General features: G+C 39.8%; 1 protein-coding gene and 1 pseudogene across 1 annotated transcript in view; both read right to left on the reverse strand.

The window, feature by feature from the left end:
* The window catches only part of MYO3B (myosin IIIB), a 474,746-nt gene that overhangs the window by 254,464 nt on the left and 197,500 nt on the right, over positions 1 to 22,782 (reverse strand). The gene's annotated exons all lie outside the window — the stretch shown is intronic.
* On the reverse strand, positions 16,818 to 16,971 carry LOC114897177 (annotated as a pseudogene).

Here is a 22,782-nt window from a genome sequence, read left to right on the forward strand (position 1 = left end):
CCCCCCCCCCCGGCCTGAGTGAGCCAGAGCCCCCGAATCAGCGGATCCTTTAACCCCGTCCTGTCTGAGCGAAGAACAGACGCCCTCCGGCAACCTACACGTAGAGGCAGGGCCAAATCCAAAACTGAGCCCCAGGAGCTGTGCGAACAAAGAAGAGAAAGGGAAATCTCTCCCAGCAGCCTCAGGAGCAGCAGATTAAATCTCCACAATCAACTTGATGTACCCTGCATCTGTGGAATACCTGAATAGACAACGAATCATCCCAAATTGAGGAGGTGGACTTTGAGAGCAAGATTTATTATTTTTTCCCCTTTTCCTCTTTTTGTGAGTGTGTATGTGTATGCTTCTGTGTGAGATTTTGTCTGTATAGCTTTGCTTTCACCATTTGTCCTAGGGTTCTATCCGTCCGTTTTTGTTTTTTTACTTAAAAAAATTGTTTTTCTTAATAATTCTTTTCTATTTTAATAACTTTATTTTATCTTACTGTATTTTATTTTCTTTTATCCTCTTTCTTTCTACTTTTTCCTCCCTTTTATTCTGAGCCGTGTGGATGAAAGGCTCTTGGTGCTGCAGCCAGGAGTCAGTGCTGTGCCTCTGAGGTGGGAGAGCCAACTTCAGGACACTGGTCCACAAGAGACCTCCCAGGTCTACATAATATCAAACGGTGAAAATCTCCCAGAGATCTCCCTCTCAACACCAACACCCAGCTTCACTCAACGACCAGCAAGCAACAGTGCTGGACACCCTATGCCAAACAACTAGCAAGACAGGAACACAACACCACCCATTAGCACAGAGGCTGCCGAAAATCATAAGTCCACAGACACCCCAAAACACACCACCAGACGTGGACCTGCCCACCAGAAAGACAAGATCCAGCCTCATCCACCAGAACACAGGCACTAGTCCCCTCCACCAGGAAGCCTACACAACCCACTGAACCAACTTTAGCCACTGAGGACAGACACCAAAAACGACGGAACTACAAGCCTGCAGCCTGAAAAAAGGAGACCCCAAACACAGTAAGTTAAACAAAATGAGAAGACAGAGAAGTATGCAGCAGATGAAGAAGCAAGGTAAAAACCCACCAGACCAAACAAATGAAGAGGAAATAGGCAGTCTACCTGAAAAAGAATTCAGAATAACGATAGTAAACATGATCCAAAATCTTGGAAATAGAATGGAGAAAATACAAGAAACGTTTAACAAGGACCTAGAAGAACTACAGAGCAAACAATGATGAACAACACAATAAATGAAATTAAAAATACTCCAGAAGGGATCAATAGCAGAATAACTGAGGCAGAAGAATGGATAAGTGACCTGGAAGATAGTGGAAATAACTACTGCAGAGCAGAATAAAGAAAAAAGAATGAAAAGAATTGAGGACAGTCTCAGAGACCTCTGGGACAACATTAAAAACACAAACATTAGAATTATAGGGGTTCCAGAAGAAGAAGAGAAAAAGAAAGGGACTGAGAAAATATTTGAAGAGATTATAGTTGAAAACTTCCCTCATATGGGAAAGGAAATAGTTAATCAAGTCCAGGAAGCACAGAGAGTCCCATACAGGATAAATCCAAAGAGAAACACGCCAAGCCACGTATTAATCAAACTGTCAAAAATTAAATACAAAGAAAACATATTAAAAGCAGCAAGGGAAAAACAACAAATAACACACAAGGGAATCCCCATAAGGTTAACAGCTGATCTTTCAGCAGAAACTCTGCAAGCCAGAAGGGACTGGCAGGACATACTTAAAGCGATGAAGGAGAAAAACCTACAACCAAGATTACTCTACCCAGCATGGATCTCATTCAGATTTGATGGAGAAATTAAAACCTTTACAGACAAGCAAAAGCTGAGAGTTCAGCACCACCAAATCAGCTTTATAACAAATGCTAAAGGATCTTCTCTAGTCAAGAAACACAAGAGAAGGAAAAGACCTACAATAACAAACCCAAAACAATTAAGAAAATGGGAATAGGAACATACATATCAATAATTACCTTAAATGTAAATGGATTAAATGCTCCCACCAAAAGACACAGACTGGCTGAATGGATACAAAAACAACACCCATATATATGCTGTCTACAAGAAACCCACTTCAGACCTAGAGACACATACAGACTGAAAGTGAGGGGATGGAAAAAGATATTCCATGCAAATGGAAACCAAAAGAAAGCTGGAGTAGCAATTCTCATATCAAACAAAATAGACTTTAAAATAAAGACTATTAGAAGAAACAAAGAAGGACACTAAATAATGATCAAGGGATCGATCCAACAAGAAGATATAACAATTGTAAATATTTACGCACCCAACATAGAAGCACCTCAATACATAAGGCAAATACGAACAGCCATAAACGGGGAAATTGACAGTAACACATTCATAGTAGGGGATTTTAACACCCCACTGTCACCAATGGACAGATCATCCAAAATGAAAATAAATAAGGAAACACAACCTTTAAATGATACATTAGACAAGATGGACTTAATTGATATTTATAGGGCATTCCATCCAAAAAAACAGAATACACATTTTTCTCAAGTGCTCATGGAACATTCTCCAGGATAGATCATATCTTGGGTCACAAATCAAGCCTTGGTAAAATTAAGAAAACTGACATTGTATCAAGTATCTTTTCCGAATACAACACTATGAGACTAGATATCAATTACAGGAAAAGATCTGTAAAAAATACAAACACATGGAGGCTAAACAATACACTACTTAATAACAAAGTGATCACTGAAGAAATCAAAGAGGAAATCAAAAAATACCTAGAAACAAATGACAATGGAGACACGACGACCCAAAACCTATGGGATGCAGCAAAAGCAGTTCTAAGAGGGAAGTTTATAGCAATACAATCCCACCTTAAGAAACAGGAAACATCTCGAATAAACAACCTAATCTTGCACCTAAAGCAATTAAAGAAAGAAGAACAAAAAAACCCCAAAGTTAGCAGAAGGAAAGATATCATAAAGAGCAGATCAGAAATAAATGAAAAAGAAATGAAGGAAATGATAGCAAAGATCAATAAAACTAAAAGCTGGTTCTTTGAGAAGATAAACAAAATTGATAAGCCATTAGCCAGACGCATCAAGAAAAAAAGGGAGAAGACTCAAATCAATAGAATTAGAAATGAAAAAGGAGAAGTAACAACTGACACTGCAGAAATACAAAGGAGCATGAGATATTAGTACAAGCAACTCTATGCCAATAAAATGGACAACCTGGAAGAAATGGACAAATTCTTAGAAATGCACAACCTTCCAAGACTGAACCAGGAAGAAATAGAAAATATGAACAGACCAATCACAAGCACTGAAATTGAAACTGTGACTAAAAATCTTCCAACAAACAAAAGCCCAGGACCAGATGGCTTCACAGGCGAATTCTATCAAACATTTAGAGAAGAGCTAACACCTATCCTTCTCAAACTCTTCCAAAATATAGCAGAGGGAAGAACACTCCCAAACTCATTCTATGAGGCCACCATCACCCTGATACCAAAACCAGACAAGGATGTCACAAAAAAAGAAAACTACAGGCCAATATCACTGATGAACATAGATGCAAAAATTCTCAACAAAATACTAGCAAACAGAATCCAACAGCACATTAAGAGGATCATACACCATGATCAAGTGGGGTTTATTCCAGGAATGCAAGGATTCTTCAATATACGCAAATCAATCAATGTGATACACCACATTAACAAATTGAAGGAGAAAAATCATGTGGTTATCTCAATAGATGCGGAGAAAGCTTTCGACAAAATTCAACACCCATTTCAGATAAAAACCCTCCAGAAAGTAGGCACAGAGGGAACTTTCCTCAACATAATAAAGGCCATATATGACATATCCACAGACAACATAGTCCTGAATGGTGAAAAACTGAAAGCATTTCCACTAAGATCAGGAACAAGACAAGGTTGCCCACTCTCACCACTCTTATTCAACATAGTTTTGGAAGTTTTAGCCACAGCAATCAGAGAAGAAAAGGAAATACAAGGAATCCAAATCAGAAAAGAAGAAGTAAAGCTGTCACTGTTTGCAGATGACATGATACTATACATAGAGAATCCTAAAGAGGCTACCAGAAAACTACTAGAGCTAATCAATGAATTTGGTAGAGTAGCAGGATACAAAATTAATGCACAGAAATCTCTGGCATTCTTATACACTAATGATGAAAAATCTGAAAGTGAAATCAAGAAAACACTCCCATTTACCACTGCAACAAAAAGAATAAAATATCTAGGAATAAACCTACCTAAGGAGACAATAGACCTGTATGCAGAAAATTAGAAGACAATGATGAAAGAAATTAAAGATGATACAAATAGATGGAGAGATATACCAGGTTCTTGGATTGGAAGACTCAACATTGTGAAAATGACTCTACTACCCAAAGCAATCTACAGATTCAATGCAATCCCTATCAAACTACTAATGGAATTTTTCACAGAACTAGAACAAAAAATTTCACAATTTGTATGGAAACACAAAAGACCCCAAATAGCCAAAGCAATCTTGAGAACGAAAAACGGAGCTGGAGGAATCAGGCTCCCTGACTTCAGACTATACTACAAAGCTACAGTAATGAAGACAGCATGGTACTGGCACAAAAACAGAAATATAGATCAATGGAACAGGACAGAAAGCCCAGAGATAAACCTACACACATATGGTCACCTTATCTTTGATAAAGGAGGCAGGAATGTACAGTGGAGAAAGGACAACCTCTTCAATAAGTGGTGCTGGGAAAACTGGACAGGTACATGTGGAAGTATGAAATTAGAACACTCCCTAACACCATACACAAAAATAAGCTCAAAATGGATTAAAGACCTAAACGTATGGCCAGAAACTATCAAACTCTTAGAGGAAAACATAGGCAGAATACTCTATGACATAAATCACAGCAAGATCCTTTTTAAGCCACCTCCTAGAGAAATGGAAATAAAAACAAAAACAAATGGGACCTAATGAAACTTCAAAGCTTTTGCAGAGCAAAGGAAACCATAAACAAGACCAAAAGACAACCCTCAGAATGGGAGAGAATATTTGCAAATGAAGCAACTGACAAAGGATTATTCTCCAAAATTTACAAGAAGCTTATGCAGCTCAATAACAAAAAAACAAAAAACCCAATCCAAAAATGGGCAGAAGACCTAAATAGACATTTCTCCAAAGAAGATATACAGAGTGCCAACACACACATGACAAAATGGTCAACATCATTAATCATTAGAGAAATGCAAATCAAAACTACAATGAGATATCATCTCATACCGGTCAGAATGGCCATCATCAAAAAATCTAGAAACAATAAATGCTGGAGAGGGTGTGGAGAAAAGGGAACACTCTTGCACAGCTGGTGGGAATGTGAATTGGTACAGCCACTATGGAGAACAGTATGGAGGTTCCTTAAAAAACTACAAATAGAACTACCATATAACCCAGCAATCCCCTACTGGGCATATACCCTGAGAAAAGCATAATTCAAAAATAGTCATGTACCAAAATGTTCGTTGCAGCTCTATTTACAATAGCCAGGAGATGGAAACAACCTACGTGTCCATCATCAGATGAATGGATAAAGAAGATGTGGCACATATATACAATGGAGTATTACTCAGCCATAAACAGAAACAAAATTGAGTTATTTGTAGTGAGGTGGATGGACCTAGAGTCTGCCATACAGAGTGAAGTAAGTCAGAAAGAGAAAGCCAAATACCGTATGCTAACACATATATATGGAATCTAAGGGGAAAAAAATGTCATGAAGAACCTAGGGGTAAGACAGGAATAAAGACAGAGACCTACTAGAGAAGGGACTTGAGGATATGGGGAGGGGGAAGGGTAAGCTGTGACAAAGTGAGAGAGTGGCGTGGACATATATACACTACCAAATGTAAAATAGATAGCTAGTGGGAAGCAGCCACATAGCACAGGGAGATCAACTTGGTGCTTTGTGACCACCTAGAGGGGTGGGATTGGGAGGGTGGGAGGGAGGGAGACGCAAGAGGGAAGAGATATGGGAACATATGTATATGTATAACTGATTCACTTTGTTATAAAGCAGAAACTAACACACCATTGTAAAAAAAAAAAAAGAATACAATTACTTTTAATTAAAAAAAATTTTTTTTAAATAAAATGAGTTCCTGGCTTCAAGGAGCTCACAGTCTGTCTAGTGGCAGAGCTAGAGGCATAAATAAGTAATGATAATGCAGTGTGACGAATGAAACAATGAGAAGAGTGAGGCAGCCGGGAGGGTGTGTTTGCAGTGCATCTTCCCTGACCAGGGGAATTGGTGGGGTAACTGGGAGAGCATTTTCCAGGCAAAGAAAAGCACATGAACAATGGTACAGAGAAGCAGAGTATGGTGTGTACAGGTAGAGCATAAAGTTCAAGATGGGGATCAGAGCAAGCTGAGGCTGGACACGTGGGCAGGAGCCAGACCAGGGAGAGATAATTTGAGCCTGATTCCTGACCAGCCCTTATTTCTCTGTTTAAATAAGATCCTTACCTTTAGTCATCAAAGCACTCATCACTCATTTAATAGAATTACTAGGTCCACCCTAGATCATATTGACCCAAACTGCACTGAAGAGAAGTTCCATGCTTCACGAGACCACAGGTATCTGAACCAGCTAATCTGCAAAGGCTGCAACAATACAGTTTCCCTACCAGCCTTTTGGTCCCAGCCATGGACGAGCAGACAGAAGTGACAGCTCCCGTGGATCTATGTGCCTCCAAGTGAGTGTAATTCAGTGCTGGAGCCAAAGCCGATGACATGCATTAATTATTACTGTAAGACAGCAATTCGGTGATAAAATACAATATTGTCACTTTCAATACGTACTAAAAGTGATTTACCAGAGCTCATAGGGAACAACTTAGACGACTATCTGATTACAATACACGGGATAAATCACCCTCATCTGAGGGTTAAATTACCCCATCTGACAACTCTACATCAATTTGACAGTTAAAATCAGGGTCCCCATCTTCCCTCCCCAACTTACAGAGTTTGTCCTGGTTCACATGGGTGAAAAATCAGAACAGCAGATAGACCCTCTCCTTTTTCCTTCCATAGCAATTTCCCATCCTTCATGCAGGGTCCAACTGAAGCTCTGTTAAGTCATCTCTAAAAAAACTAATGCACTCACAGGGTATCAGCCTTCATGGTAAATAACTGTAGCTCAAAGGCAGCACTCTGTCAGACAGTAAGGTCTAAAATGAATGTTTCCACAAGAGATAGTCTTCAAATATGGCTGCTGTGATGGTTAATTTTATGTGTCAACTGGGCTAAGGGATGCCCCGATAGCTGGTGAAACGTCATTTCTGGGTGTGTCTATGACGATGTTTCCAGAAGAGATTAACATTTGATTCAGTAGACTGAGTTAAGAAAACCCACTGTGGGTGGGCCTCATCCAATCCACTGAGGGCCCGGATACAACAAAAAGGGCAAACACACTCTCTCTGCTTGAGCTGAGACCTCCATCGTCTCCTGCCCTTCGTCTAGGGCTTTCAGGCTCAGATCAGGACTTACACCATCAGCCCTACCCCACCTCATCCCCAATTCTCAGGGCTTCAGGCTCAGACTGAATTACACCACCAGCTTTCCTGGTTCTCCAGCTTGTATATATTCTTATTGGTTCTATTTCTCTGGAGAACCCTGACTAATACAGCTGCCAATAATTCCTTCTCTTCCAACACACACGTCTCTCTGCCCAGTAAGACTTGGAGTCTGATTCCCCTCCCCCTTGAATCTGGAGTGGCCATGTATTTGCTTTATCTATAGAAGTGACAGTCTGCTAACTCTGGGCCTAACGTTTAAAAAGGCAGGGTGCTTCAGTTTGGGGGCTCTTGGAGTCCAGCTGCCATATAAGAAGCTTGAGCTAGACTACTGATGATAAGAAGCATGTGAATGAGGACCATAGGCCTTCCTGAACATCCCTTCTTGGAGCTCAGCTAAGCTCCCAGCTAAATGCAACCACATGAGAGACCAGGCTGACATGATGTGCAACATGACTGGGTGGTTCACCCAGTCAACCCATGAAACCATGCTAAATAATAAATCATTGTTGTTTCAAGCCAAAAAAAAAAAAAAGAAAAGAAATGTGAACTCTAACTCTGTATCTGTACTCTATAAGCTACAGTTACTCCAGTTCAGGCTCACAGCAAATATCACTAAGTGATCATAATCCTCTATCCTGGAGGTGGCCTCAGAATCCTTCTAACACAGCATTCTAGGAAGGTGATCAGGTGATTAGTGGTGGGATGCAAGATGACACCAATCTGCCATCTCTTTCTACTGTAATTGCTTCCTCTCAGAGAAGTACATGTGACCGTGAAATCTTAGTGCAGCTAAGTGTATTTGGTTCTTGAAGTCCTCAATAAAGGCCAGCAAATCATTGATAATTACAAAAGTATCCCTCTTTTACTACTGGGCAGTAGGCTTGGGAGGAGGAATTTAACATAAACCCTTAACATTTGAGACATATTAAAAAAACAAAAACAGAAGCAAAAATAAAACAGGGAAAAGGGAAGAAAGGAAGGAAGGAAAGAAAGAAAAGGAAGAATGAAAATACACTATGGCTTTATGGTGTAATACTAATACTTGAGGTTGTGATGAAACTGTATGTATTAAAGGATTTTACATTTATCCTCGCTGGCAGACATTGCTAACCCACAGCTTAGGGATCAGAGGCCTGGAGAGATCAAATGACTTAAGGTCATGTAACCACCAAGTCATGGGCTACATTAGTTTCCTAGGGCTACTGTAACTAAGCACCACAAACTGATATTTATTCTCTCACAGCTCTGGAGACTGGAAGTCTGAGATCAAGACTTAAGATGAGTAGAGCCATGTTCCCTCTAAAGGTGCTAGAGAAGGATCTATTCAGGCCTCTTTCCTACCTTCTAGTAGTTCCTTGGCTTGTGGTGGCATAGCTCCAATCTTCACATGATGTTCTCTCTGGGTGTGTCTGTATCCAAATTTCCTCTTTTTATAAAGACACCAGTTATACTGGATTAGGGGTCCACGCTACTGCAGCATGATCTCATCTTAACTAGTTATAGGTGCAATGGCCCTATTTCCAAATAAGGTCACATTCTGAGATACTGAGGCTTGGGACATCAACATACGAAGTTTTAGGGGTACGATTCAACCCATATCATGGGGTGATCAAGGCCAGACTTTCCGTACATGTCTGAGGAGCACTGCTTGAGCGTAAGGGTTTAAGTTTTGGGCCTCCCTTAAAGGCAAGAATTCTCACTATTCACTAAAATATAGCCTTTTAAATAAAATTTTTCTTTCAAAAAAAAATCCAATAGTCCTTCACATCAAAAATCAATTATGGGATTTTTTCCCCCACTCATAAACCTGGTATGATAGCTATATCATACACCTGATGACCTCAGGAGGTTCCAAATTAAAATACTGAGAGGTCACCAGAAGCCACACACATACCCAAAAGGAGATGAAAGACCAAGAGAATCTATAATGATTTATTATATTTGAAAACACTGTTATAAATTTTGAATACACTTAAAAAAAAGAGTCCCTCCCATCAGGAAGCTTGCACAAGCCTCTTAGATAGCCTCATCCGCCAGAGGGGCAGACAGCAGAAGCAAGAAGAACTACAATTCTCCAGCCTGTGGAAGAAAAACCACATTCACAGAAAGAGAGACAAAATGAAAAGGCAGAGGACTATGTATTAGATGAAGGAACAAGATAAAACCCCAGAAGAACAACTAAATGAAGTGGAGAAACCTTCCAGAAAAAGAATTCAGAATAATGATAGTGAAGATGTTCCAGGACCTCGGAAAAAGAATGGAGGCAAATATCGAGAAGATGTAAGAAATGTTTAACAAAGACCCAGAAGAATTAAAGAACAAACACCTAGAAGAATTAAAGGAGAAACAAACAGAGATAAACATTACAATAACTGAAATGAAAACTACACTAGAAGGAATCAATAGCAGAATAACTGAGGCAGAAGAACGGATAAGTGACCTGGAAGACAGAATGGTGGAATGCACTGCCGTGGAACAGAATAAAGAAAAAAGAATGAAAAGAAATGAAGACAGCCTAAGAGACATCTAGGACAATATTAAATGCACCAACATTCGCATTATAGGGGTCCCAGAAGGAGAAGAGAGAGAGAAAGGACCAGAGAAAACATTTGAAGAGATTATAGTCCAAAACTTCCCTAACATGGGAAAGGAAATAGCCACCTAAACCCAGGAAGCGCAGAGTCCCAGGCAGGATAAACCCAAGAAGAAACACACTGAGACACACAGTAATCAAATTGACAAAAATTACAGACAAAGAAAAATTATTGAAAGCAACAAGGGAAAAATGACAAATAACATACAAGGGAACTCCCATAAGGTTAACAGCTGATTTCTCAGCAGAAACTCTACAGGCCAGAAGAGAGTAGCACAATATATTTAAAGTGATTAAAGGGAAGAATCTACAACCAAGATTGCTCTACCTGGCAAGGATCTCATTCAGATTTGACGGAGAAATCAAAAGTTTTACAGACAAGCAAAAGCTAAGAGAATTTGGCACCACCAAACCAGCTCTACGACAAATGTTAAAGGAACTTCTCTAACTGGGAAACACAAGAGAAGAAAAGGACCTACAAAAACAAACTCATAACAATTAAGACAATGGTAATAGGAACATACATATTGATAATTACCTTAAACGTGAATGGATTAAATGCTCCAACCAAAAGACACTGGCTCACTGAATGGATACAAAAACAAGACCCATATATATGTTGTCTACAAGAGACCCACTTCAGACCTAGGGACTCATACAGACTGAAAGTGAGGGCATGGAAAAAGATATTCCATGCAAATGGAAACCAAAAGAAAGCTGGAGTAGCAATACTCATCAGATAAAATGAACTTTAAAATAAAGACTGTTATGAGAGACAAGGAAGGACACTACATAATGATCAAGGGATCAATCTAAGAAGATATAACAATTATAAATATATATGTACCCAACACAGGAGCACCTCAATACATAAGGCAACTGCTAACAGCTTTAAAAGAGGAAATCTACAGTAACACAACAATATTGGGGGACTTTAACACTTCACTTACACCAATGGACAGATCATCAGACAGAAAATTAATAAGGAAACACAAGCTTTAAATGACACAATAGACCAGATAGATTTAATTGATATTTATAGGACATTCCATCCAAAGACAGCAGATTACACTTTCTTCTCAAGTGCACAAAAAACATTCTCCAGGATAGATCACATCTAGGGTCACAAATAAAGCCTCGGTAAATTTAAGAAAACTGAAATCATTTCAAGAATCTTTTCCGACCACAATGCTATAAGATTAGAAATCAATTACAGGGGGAAAAACCATAAAAAAACACAAACACTTGGAGGCTAAACAATATGTTACTAAATAACCAAGAGATCACTGAAGAAACCAAGGAGGAAATCAAAAAATACCTAGAGACAAATGACAACGAAAACACGACAATCCAAAACCTATGGGATGCAGCAAAAGCAGTTCTAAGAGGGAAGTTTATAGCAATACAATCCTACCTCAAGAAACAAGAAAAATCTGAAATAAACAATCTAAACTTACACCTAAAGAAATTAGAGAAAGAAGAACAAACAAAACCCAAAGATAGTAGAAGAAAAGAAATCATAAAGATCAGAGCAAAAATAAATGAAATAGAAACAAAGAAAACAATAGCAAAAATCAATAAAACTAAAAACTGGTTCTTCGAGAAGATAAACAAAATTGATAAAACTTTAGCCAGATGCATCAGGAAAAAGAGAGAGAGGACTCAAATCAATAAAATTAGAAATGAAAAAGGAGAACTTACAATGGACCCCACAGAAATACAAAGCATCAAAGAGACTACTACAAGCAACTCTATGCCAATAAAACGGACAACCTGGAAGAAATAGACAAATACTTAGAAAGGTATAACCTTCCAAGACTGAACCAGGAAGAAATAGAAAATATGAACAGACCAATCACAAGTAATGAAATTGAAACTGTGATTAAAAATCTTCCAACAAACAAAAGTCCAGGACCAGATGGCTTCACAGGTGAATTCTATCAAACATTTAGAGAAGAGCTAACACCCATCGTTCTCAAACTCTTACAAAAAACTGCAGAGGAAGGAACACTCCCAAACTCATTCTACGAAGCCACCATCACCCTGATACCAAAACCAGACAGAGATACTACAATAAAGAAAATTACAGGGCTTCCCTGGTGGCTCAGTGGTTGAGAGTCCGCCTGCTGATGCAGGGGACGTGGGTTCGTGCCTCGGTCAGGGAAGATCCCACATGCCGCAGAGCGGCTGGGTCCATGAGCCATGGCCACTGAGCCTGCACGTCCGGAGCCTGTGCTCCGCAACGGGAGAGGCCACAACAGTGAGAGGCCCGCGTACCGCAAAAAAAAAAAAAAAAAAATGAAAATTACAGACCAATATCACTGATGAATATAGATGCAAAAATCGTCAACAAAATACTAGCAAACCGAATCCAACAACACGTTAAAAGGATCATACACCATGATCTACTGGGATTCATCTGAGGGATGCAAGCATTCTTCAATATACGCAAATCAATCCATGTGATATACCATATTAACAAATTGAAGAATAAAAACCATATGATCATCTCAATAGATGCAGAAAAATCTTTTGACAAAATTCAACACCCATTTATGATAAAAACTCTCCAGAAAGTGGGCATAGAGGGAACGTACCTCAACATAATAAAGCCCACATATGACAAACCCACAGCCAACATCGTTCTCAATGGTGAAAAACTGAAACCATTTCCTCTAAGATCAAGAACAAGACAAGGTTGCCCACTCTCACTGCTATTATTCAACATAGTTTTGGAAGTTTTAGCCACAGCAATCAGAGAAGAAAAAGAAATTAAAGGAATACAAACTGGAAAAGAAGAAGTAAAACTGTCACTGTTTGCAGATGACATGATACTGTACATAGAGAATCCTAGAGATGCCACCAGAAAACTACTAGAGCTAATCAATGAATTTGGTAAAGTAGCAGGATACAAAATTAATGCACAGAAATCACTTGCATTCCTATACACTAACAACGAAAGATCAGAAAGAGAAATTAAGGAAACACTCCCATTCACCACTGTAACAAAAAGAATAAAATACCTAGAAATAAACCTACCTAAGGAGGTAAAAGACCTTTATTCAGAAAACTATACGACACTGATGAAAGAAATCAAAGATAACACAAACAGATGGAGAGATATACCATGTTCTTGGATTGGAAGAATCAATACTGTGAAAATGACTATACTACCCAAAGCAATCTACAGATTCAATGCAATCCCTATCAAACTACCAGTTTTTACAGAACTAGGACAAAAAATCTTAAATTTTTTATGGAGACACAAAAGACCCCAAATAGCCAAAGTGGTCTTGAGGGAAAAAAAAGGAGCTGGATGAATCAGACTCCCTGACTTCAGACTATACTACAAAGCTACAGTCATCAAGACAATATGGTACTGGCACAAAAACAGAAATATAGATCAATGGAACAGGATAGAAAGACCAGAGATAAACCCATATACCTATGGTCAACTAATCTACGACAAAGGAGGCAAGGATATACAATGGAGAAAAGACAGTCTCTTTAATAAGTGGTGTTGGGAAACCTGGACAGCTACATGTAAAAGAATGAAATTAGAACACTCCCTAACACCATACACAAAAATAAATTCAAAATGGTTTAGAGACCTAAATGTAAGACCGGACACTATAAAACTCTTAGAGGAAAACATAGGCAGAACACTCTTTGACATAAATCACAGCAAGATCTTTTTTGACCCACCTCCTAGAGTAATGGAAATAAAAACAAAAATATACAAATGGGACCTAATGAAACTTAAAAGCTTTTGAACCACAAAGGAAACTACAAACAAGATGAAAATACAACCCTTAGAATGGGAGAAAATATTTGCAAACGAATCAATGGACAAAGATTAATCTCCAAAATACATAAACAGCTCATGCAGCTCAATATTAAAAAAACAAACAACCCAATCAAAAAATGGGCAGAAGACCTAAATAGACATTTCTCCAAAGAAGGCATACAGATGGCCAAGAAGCACATGAAAAGCTGCTCAACATCACTAATTATTAGAGAAACGCGAATCAAAACTACCCTGAGGTATCAACTCACACCAGTTAGAATGGGCATCATCAGAAAATCTACAAACAACAAATGCTGGAGAGGGTGTGAAGAAAAGGGAACCCTCTTGCACTGTTGGTGGAAATATAAATTGATACAACCACTATGGAGAACAGTATGGAGATTCCTTAAAAAACTAAAAATAGAATTACCATATGATCCAGCAATCCCACTACTGGGCCTATATCCAGAGAAAACCATAATTCAAAAGACACATGCACCCCATTGTTCAATGCAGCACTATTTACAATAGCCAGGTCATGGAAGCAACCTAAACACCCATCAACAGACGAATGGATAAAGAAGATGTGGTACATATATACGATGGAATATTACTCAGCCATAAAAAGGAATGGAATTGGGTCATTTGTAGAGACGTGGATGGATCTAGAGACTGTCATACAGAGTGAAGTAAGTCAGAAAGAGAAAAACAAATATCATATGTTAACACATATATGTGGAATCTAGTAAAACGGCACAGATGAATGGGTTTGCAAGGCAGAAAAAGAGACACAGATGTAGAGAACAAACCTATGGACACCAAGTGGGGGAAAGTGGCGGGGGTGTGTGTGGTGGGATGAATTGGGAGATTGGAATTAATATATATACACTAATATGTATAAAATAGAAAACTATTAAGAACCTGCTGTATAAAAAATAAAATTCAAAAATTTTAAAATTCAAAAAAAAATAAAGCAGCCTTTTCCTCCTTAGTGCCAAAGGGTGATGTCTGTTATTTTTAACCCTGCCAGAAATTATCAGTGGGTTGGAAGAATGTAGTACTATGACATGAGCCTTCCTTTCCATTTTTAATTAAAATTCTTACTGACTCTGAGCCAGATGTGCTTTGTCACCAGAGCCTGTGGAAGCTCCACAGTGGAAACTACAGTGGCCTGGGAATGGAGGAGCAGGCAGGAATCTGGGGCTTAGCATCAAATCAAAAGAACATCACAGCCCTTGGGAGAAGACCAGGAGGCATGTGAACCTGGCCACTCCATGCTCATACCTTGTCCTTAATTTCCTCATCTCTCTCAGGCAACAGGTCAGCCTTGGTGGGGGATCATGACTGCCTTTCCTCAAGATCCACCTCTGTTTTGACTCATCACCCCATAGAACCCCCTGGCTCTGCTTCCTGACTCCCTCATCTCTTGAGGTCAGCACTATTCTAAGTTACAATATTCATCATGATCACTCACATTTGCTGAGCTCTCAGTCGGTATCTCACTTAATTCTTACAACACTCTATAAAGGAGCATGATTCCAGACTGCTACCTGTCTACACACTCTCCACTTGCCGTAGGGATAGAGCTCTGGTACTGACCTGGGCCTGTAGCTGCCCTGTCCAAAGACTGCATTTCTCAGCTTCTTTTGTAGCTAGGTGTGGCCACGTGATAAACTGCAGCTAACAATATATTGTATGAAACTGCCAGAAAGTCTTCTTAGAGAAGGGAAACTTCCATTTTCCTCTCCTTCCATCTGCCCATAAATGTTGGAGCTACAGCAGCCATCTTGGCCTATGAGGTGCCCTTGGGAATGGAAACAACACTTAATGGGGCAGCACGAGGGCAGGAGTCTGGGTGGTTGCCACATACCCTGCCAGACCAGCAGTACATGCATGGTTTGACTCCCAGCTTACTTCATGTGAGAGGAAATAAAAATCCATCCTGTTTAAGCCACTGTTATTTGGGATTTTCTATCACAGCAGACCTGATCTTAATCCTAAGTGGTTAAGAATTAGTACTTCCATTTTACAGACTGAGGCTCAGAGAGGTTAAATAACTTGTTCAAGGTGAAAAATGTCGGTGGCAGTGCTAGAATACAACCTGACTTCAGATCCTGTGCTCTTAATCTCCCCAACATGTGTTCTCTGAAAAGACCTTTTCCCATGCTGAAGACAGTGGAGTCATGGTTAACTCTTCCCTCTCTGTAGCACCTGTCTCCTCCCATAGTTAGCTGCCATGCTCTGTGGGTTCTGCTGCCCGGGGTCTTGGCAGCCATTTCCTGCCCCAGTGCTCCCTCCTTACCAAGAAAGGTGTGGCCAGCAGACAGCAGAGATAGAGGCCTCAGCCTAGACAAGGTTTGCGCTGGGATGCGGGGAGAGCTAGGGCTGTCTGCGCTTCTGTTTGCCTCCTGCTGGGGGTGGTCTCTAGGCTGAACTTGAGGGGCTCTGCTGTTGCCCTTGAGAAGGGAGCCGAGGGGTGTGCGTGTGCGTGTGCGTGTGCGTGTGTGTGTGTGTGTGTGTGTGTCCATGTCCTGAGCTGTGAAAGTCAGTGAGCTGAAATCTAAATAAAGAGAAGCTGGACAGCAGATTGAAATATTCCAGAGGTGTTGACACTTTCAGGAGGTCATTGACACTTTCTTTTTTTTCCTACAAAAGGTGTCACACTTTATTACTGAACCTACTAGTGCAAAGGCAAAGAAGCAAAGAGAAAAATAATAGCCTCCTCACAAATGTCCAACTGTCCAGATAGTGGTGACGTTTTCAGCTTGATGGGGTAAGACGTTGGTGGCCTTCGCATCACCACGTGTGCCATCTCATGTGTGATTCCTTACAGACCCAGCTTGGTTCTTCTCCAATATCTGCTCTTAGAGTTACACCTGACTTTAAAACCAGTTTTTCCATGTGAATCCACTAGGGAATGGAATGGGACAATTCTGCCTTTGTTTCTTGGCCAAGAACTGCTTGATCCTGAAAGTCTTGTGAGAAGAACAGAGTCAACCGCATACCCCACGATGGCAGGGAAAGGGAGGGAGCCAGTGACACTTTCAAAAAAGCAGTTTCAGGATAGTGGTATGGCCAAATGCAAAGGATGATAAAAATAACAGCTACTGTTGGCTGAGCGTGAATATATACGAAGCAAGTCTTCTGGTGTTCAAATCCCAGCTCCAGTCCTTAATAGCTGTGGTCTTGGGACTCTTGGACTCTTTCAACCTCAATTTCTGTAAAGTGGGGATATTAGAACTACCTCATAGGACTGTGAGGATTAAGCCAATTGTGTGACGTGCAGAGAACAGAGCCTGGCACGAGTAAGAGTTACATATGTTAGTTATTATTTTCTGCCAGGTTCTACATACATATTATATAATTTAATCCTTATAGTAACCCTCTGAGATGGGTATTCTCAGCCCCAATTTGACAATTGAAAAGCAAAGGTCAGAGAGGTTAAATACTTCCCCCCAGGTTACAGAGCTATTAAGTGACACAGCTGGATGGCACACACTGCTCTTCCACAGCTGCCTCTTCTTGATGGTAAGTCAGGCAGCACACGGGGAGGGGCTGAGGGGAACAGGCTGTGGACGGATGTGTGAGCCACACCCCCATCTCCCCACCCCCAGCCCACACACACCAGGTGCGTGGACATACAGACAGCGCAGAGCTCACCACCACTTGTTTATTTCAACTGCAGATTCTTTTTGATTTACATTATGAAATTCAAGTAAGATTTTTTTTTAAAGAAGAAAGAAAAGCCATTATGGAATAAATGGTACAGACAGTACGTTCTAACCTTATCTAAAAGTCACCTAACATCAAAAAATCTACCAACAATAAATGCTGGGGAGGGTGTGGAGAAAAGGGAACCCTCCAACACTGTTGATGGGAATGTAAATTGGTACAGCCACTATGGAGAACAGTAAGGAGGTCCCTTAAAAAACTAAAAATAGAGCCACTATATGACACAGCAATCCCACTTCTGGGCATATATCTGGAGAAAACCATAATTTGAAAGGATGCATGCACCTCGATGTTCACTGCAGCACTATTTACAATAGCCAGGACATGGAAGCAACCTAAATGCCCATCAACAAAGGAATGGATAAAGAAGATGTGGTACAAATATACAATGGAATATTACTCAGCCATAAAAAGCAACAAAATAATGCCATTTGCAGCAACATGGATGGACCCAGAGATTGTCATACAGAGTGAAGTAAGAAAGAGAAAGACAAATATCATATAATAACGCTTATATGTGGAATTTAGAAAAATGGTGCAGATGAACTTATTTGCAAAGCAGAAATAGAGTCACAGATGTAGAAAATAAACTTGTGGTTACCAAAGGGGGAAGGGGGGAATGGGATGAACTGGGAGATTGGGATTGACATATATACACTGCCTTATATAAAATGGATAACTAATGAGAACCTACTGTATAGCACAGGGAACGCTACTCAGTGCTCTGTGGTGACCTAAATGGGAAGGGCATCTGAAAAAAGAGGGGATATATATATATATGTATAACTGATTCACTTTGCTGTATAGCAGAAGCTAACACAACATTGTAAAGCAACTACGCTCCAATAAAAATTAATAAAAATAAAAGTCACCTAACATAATGTGCCTCAAGGACTAATATGAAATCTATGACATATGCTACAGACCTGGTTTCTTACAAGATGTAAACTCAGCATTTGGTGCGAAATAAACAGAATATGCTGGCTAGAGTCTGGAGCACCTACTTATTATGCATTTTGCTTATTTTGGATGAAGCTAAACCTGTCATTGCCACGGTTCCCAGGACAACATATTCCAGGTATGTGTGGATACTGCACCGTGTTTCAAACCTCAAGTCATACTGAGTCACTTCTTGGGTTTATACCATGAGAGAAGCAGATTTTATCAGCTGAGTTTGTAAGTGGAGTACAAGTGAGATCAAATCAGGCCCTCGGTGTCTTTAGATGATCTATTAGGTAATCTAAATTAGATGCTCTTCAGGGAGATATAACCTTGAAACACACAGCTTTATTTGTTCTCCTCATAAAGGGAAAAAAAATCCCAATTTTTCAAAATGAGAAAGAAGTTGGGTTGCATTTATAAGTATATTGATCAATGTATGTTTAGAGGTGAGAGGAGAATTGGGGTTTTTTTAAATTAGAATTTTTTTTTAGCTTCTCCATGAGTTTTTATTAATTCACCAATTCCCTGTAGCTCAAGAGATGCTAATTAATTCAAGAAACCGTAATAGCTAATCATTGGCTAAATAAATCTAAAATGGAGAGAGTCTGTCACTGGAGATACCACTGCTCATTTTAATTAAAATTACCAATTTGTGAAGTAATGTAAATAAAGGTTACTGTATCCTTCTACTCAGGAAGTATTAACACTGTGCATGGCCACCTGAGAATCCATGAGGACTTAAAAAGCCAAGAATACTTGTAGAATCTTATCAATTTCTGAGTTAGAATATTTATCATTCCAAGCGTGTTGTTCATTGACATTATAAACCTATGTGGAATTACGCTGCCTTGAAACACAAAACGGAGAGTGGCAAAGGACTGAGAATTGTTGCCTTGAAGGGAATACACTCAATGTCAAGGAATCAACCACCCCAAAATGATTACTTTTAAACATTCAGGCCTACAGAAAAGCAGATGTTCCAGGTCTGAGTTTCAATTTTTAAGGAATAGATTTATGCAAATGCCCATTTGTTTTAGTACTTTAGTAGCTAGGGTGATCTCACCTTGTTAACATTCAGTGCAACTGCTTATAGCCATTCTAATGTCATTTGCAGGGATAGGAAAGGTCGCCTCAACATTTCATGACTAAATGGCAGGGCTCGACCATGATGCTCACCCTAGGAAGTAGACACACCTGGACACTTAGCTGCTCAAGCCAGCCAACCCTGGAAAGCAGTGTGTGCGTGGGCAACCATATAGTTCAAGTCATCACTGAGTCCAAAGCTGAGCAGCCATAGTGCTCTTGATGGATTTGCCCTTGACGAAGAGAAATCCATCTTTATTGTCTCACTAGTCAGCCCAAGAGCCATTGATGAAGTCCTAAATCTAATTCTTAATAAAACCCCAAACGTTTTAGAGGCAAAATGAAAAAGCATAGTTCACAGATACCTTTTGGCCAAAGGTTGGGAAACTATTTTTGTTTTTTGGTCCAAAGACCTGAGATTAGTTTGAACTGAAAAAAGAAGTGACATCCTTTAGGACCAAGGTGAAGCTGCCGAAGGAAAATTGTTATCTTATCAAAAGGCTACTTCTGAACGGAGCCTCCTGACGGATACAGAAGTCTGGCTGGGACTTGAACCAGATAAACTTGTTATGCAAATAGCTTTAGCCAAAGGGGAAAGGGCTGAAAATGAAATCGCCTCAAAGCCAACCACACATTACAGAGGTGACAAAAGACATCAAGCAGCGACCTACCATATGCATAAAAAGCAGTGCAGAATTTACGTGAGCATCATGTTTAATTTATCAAAACTAAGCTGTCAGGAGTCATGCTTTGACAAATGCATAACTAACACATATAAATGAGTCAATTATCACTAACGACCACAGGTTCAAAACCAAACAGGCTGATGTTTCCTTTCTCTTTTTTTAACCCTCAAAATAGGTTTACTAATAGGATTTCGGACCTTAAAATCTCTCCTCCTGTCTCTAAATAAAGAAGGCTGGAAACACGTCTGAAAAACACTAAGCCATAGCCTGGTACTTATATCCTGCCTCTGCTCTCACCCATGCACTTATTTCTCTTCTCTCTCTCTCTCTCTCTCTCTCTCTCACACACACAACACACACACACACACACAGACACACAGACACACAGACACACACACACACACACACACACACACACACAGAGTTCCCTGTCTACACAGCTGTGATCACTGGCCTGCAGCCTGGTCAATCCCTTCAGACCCCTGCAGCAACAATGAGAAGCCATAAGGTCCTCTGGTGAGTGGTGACCATCATGGACCAAGAAAGACTGAAATTACTGAATTGACTCTGCTATGGTTCAGCAGTCACGTGGGGATAGGGTATTAAAGGTTTTAAAGCTGTTAAAATTTTTCTTGTCCTGTTTATTCTTTAGAAAGAACCAGTTCAGTTTACTCTAATACAATGCCCTGTGGCCCCATTTACAATGGGAATTGAGGAAATTTTCTGGATAATTCAGGCTAAAAAACTTTTCCTAAATTACCAGATAATCATCTTCCCACCTCAGTCCCAGCAATAATGAAAATTTTATAATCTGGAGGTCTTAATTCTTCATCCTTTTTCCCTTTCCCTCCCAATATGAGCAAGGAAAGTATAAAAATAAGCCAAGGCTCTCTCTTTAAATAGACATTTCTAACCCAGTGAGTGTCTTTGTTTACATTTAATTAGAGATTTGAATAAATAGAATGAAATAGAAAATTAAAATTACATTTGGTGGTCTGGCTCCTTTATGAAACCAAAGGGCATTATTTGGGAATCGTGGGTAGTTTTCTACCTAAAAATATAAAATATAATAATTAGTTCCTAATCTTGATAGTTACATTCCTAAAAATCTTGTAAAAGGAAAACTCATGATTGAAGAATCTCAGATGTTATGGGGAAAACAGGACTGGGGGGCTGAGGTCAGGAAAGAATCCATGAACACCTAAAATACACAATATTTTCACTAATAAAACCAATAAGGACAAGTCATTAAATAAATAGAAGACTGATGACATTTTTCCATATCTTAAATTAGTAATAAAGCACACAATCACTTAACTTCTATTTACCTTCCTTGGTCATTAGAACCTCTTCAGACACTCTACTCTGTAGTTTCAACAAGATGCTTTTGCTTTGCCCCTGATGTATGCATACTAAAGGCATTGTTTTCTATGTTGAGTCCTCCATTCTAGTATCAACACTTTTCTAAGTCTAAAGCAACTCAGAATGAGCACATTTGGAATTCTCAGAGTTGGGGAAGACATAAGCAGATTTAATTGGCATATAACAGGATTTGGCATATAACAGGGTTTGCCATAAAGCAAAATCAGCAGTAGAGAGGGATTTCTATACTGTATTTAACCCTGAAAGTCCCAATCCTATCATCAATTATGTACCTTTATTCCCAAATCTATCCAAGCAATACTGTGCTCAGTTTAAGAACACAAACTTACTCTTGAAGAAGTATACAGAACCCAAACTTTGGTGAGTGGGCCAAGTCACATTTTAGAGGCATCACTAGAGCTCGGTATACGAAAGTGTATCTGTGAATATGTAATGTGGTTTTCCAGGCCAGCAGCTTAGAGAAGGTCAGTCAAGGGCATCTGTGTGCAGCAATGGAATGAAAAGGAAAACTCTTTGGCTCCAGCCTTTGCCAGCAAAATCACTGGAACCCTAGCCCCTGGATTTCTTTCCCTGAAAGAAACACATTTCAGATCAGCCACCAGGATGTCTTTAGCTCTCCAGGGCCTTCCACCTCCTCCTTTGGCTTCCAAATATCAGGGAGTGGCTCTTCCTCTGCTCCTATGGGAGCATCATCCCTCCTGCTGTTATCTGTTGTCCCTCTCAACATTGCCCACTGTCACCACCATTGACTTGGGGCTGCTTCTGCATTCTGCAGAAACATCAGAGTGGGGACTGAAGGGACAAGGAAATGTCCTCCATCCCTGGCCTTGAACTTCATGGTCACATTCCGCCACAGCCTTGCTAGTAGAATTCTTGGAGTTCTTTACCCTTCCTCTCTCCTGAGGAAGATGGCAAAAAGCTAGAGGGATTGACTGGACAGTCAAACAATTTCAGGGACCTTGAACT

The sequence above is a fragment of the Monodon monoceros genome, unplaced genomic scaffold, assembly GCF_005190385.1.
Source record: "Monodon monoceros isolate NGI ecotype Baffin Bay Population unplaced genomic scaffold, NGI_Narwhal_1 Super_Scaffold_16, whole genome shotgun sequence".
In the NCBI taxonomy this organism is placed as follows: Eukaryota; Metazoa; Chordata; class Mammalia; order Artiodactyla; family Monodontidae; genus Monodon; species Monodon monoceros.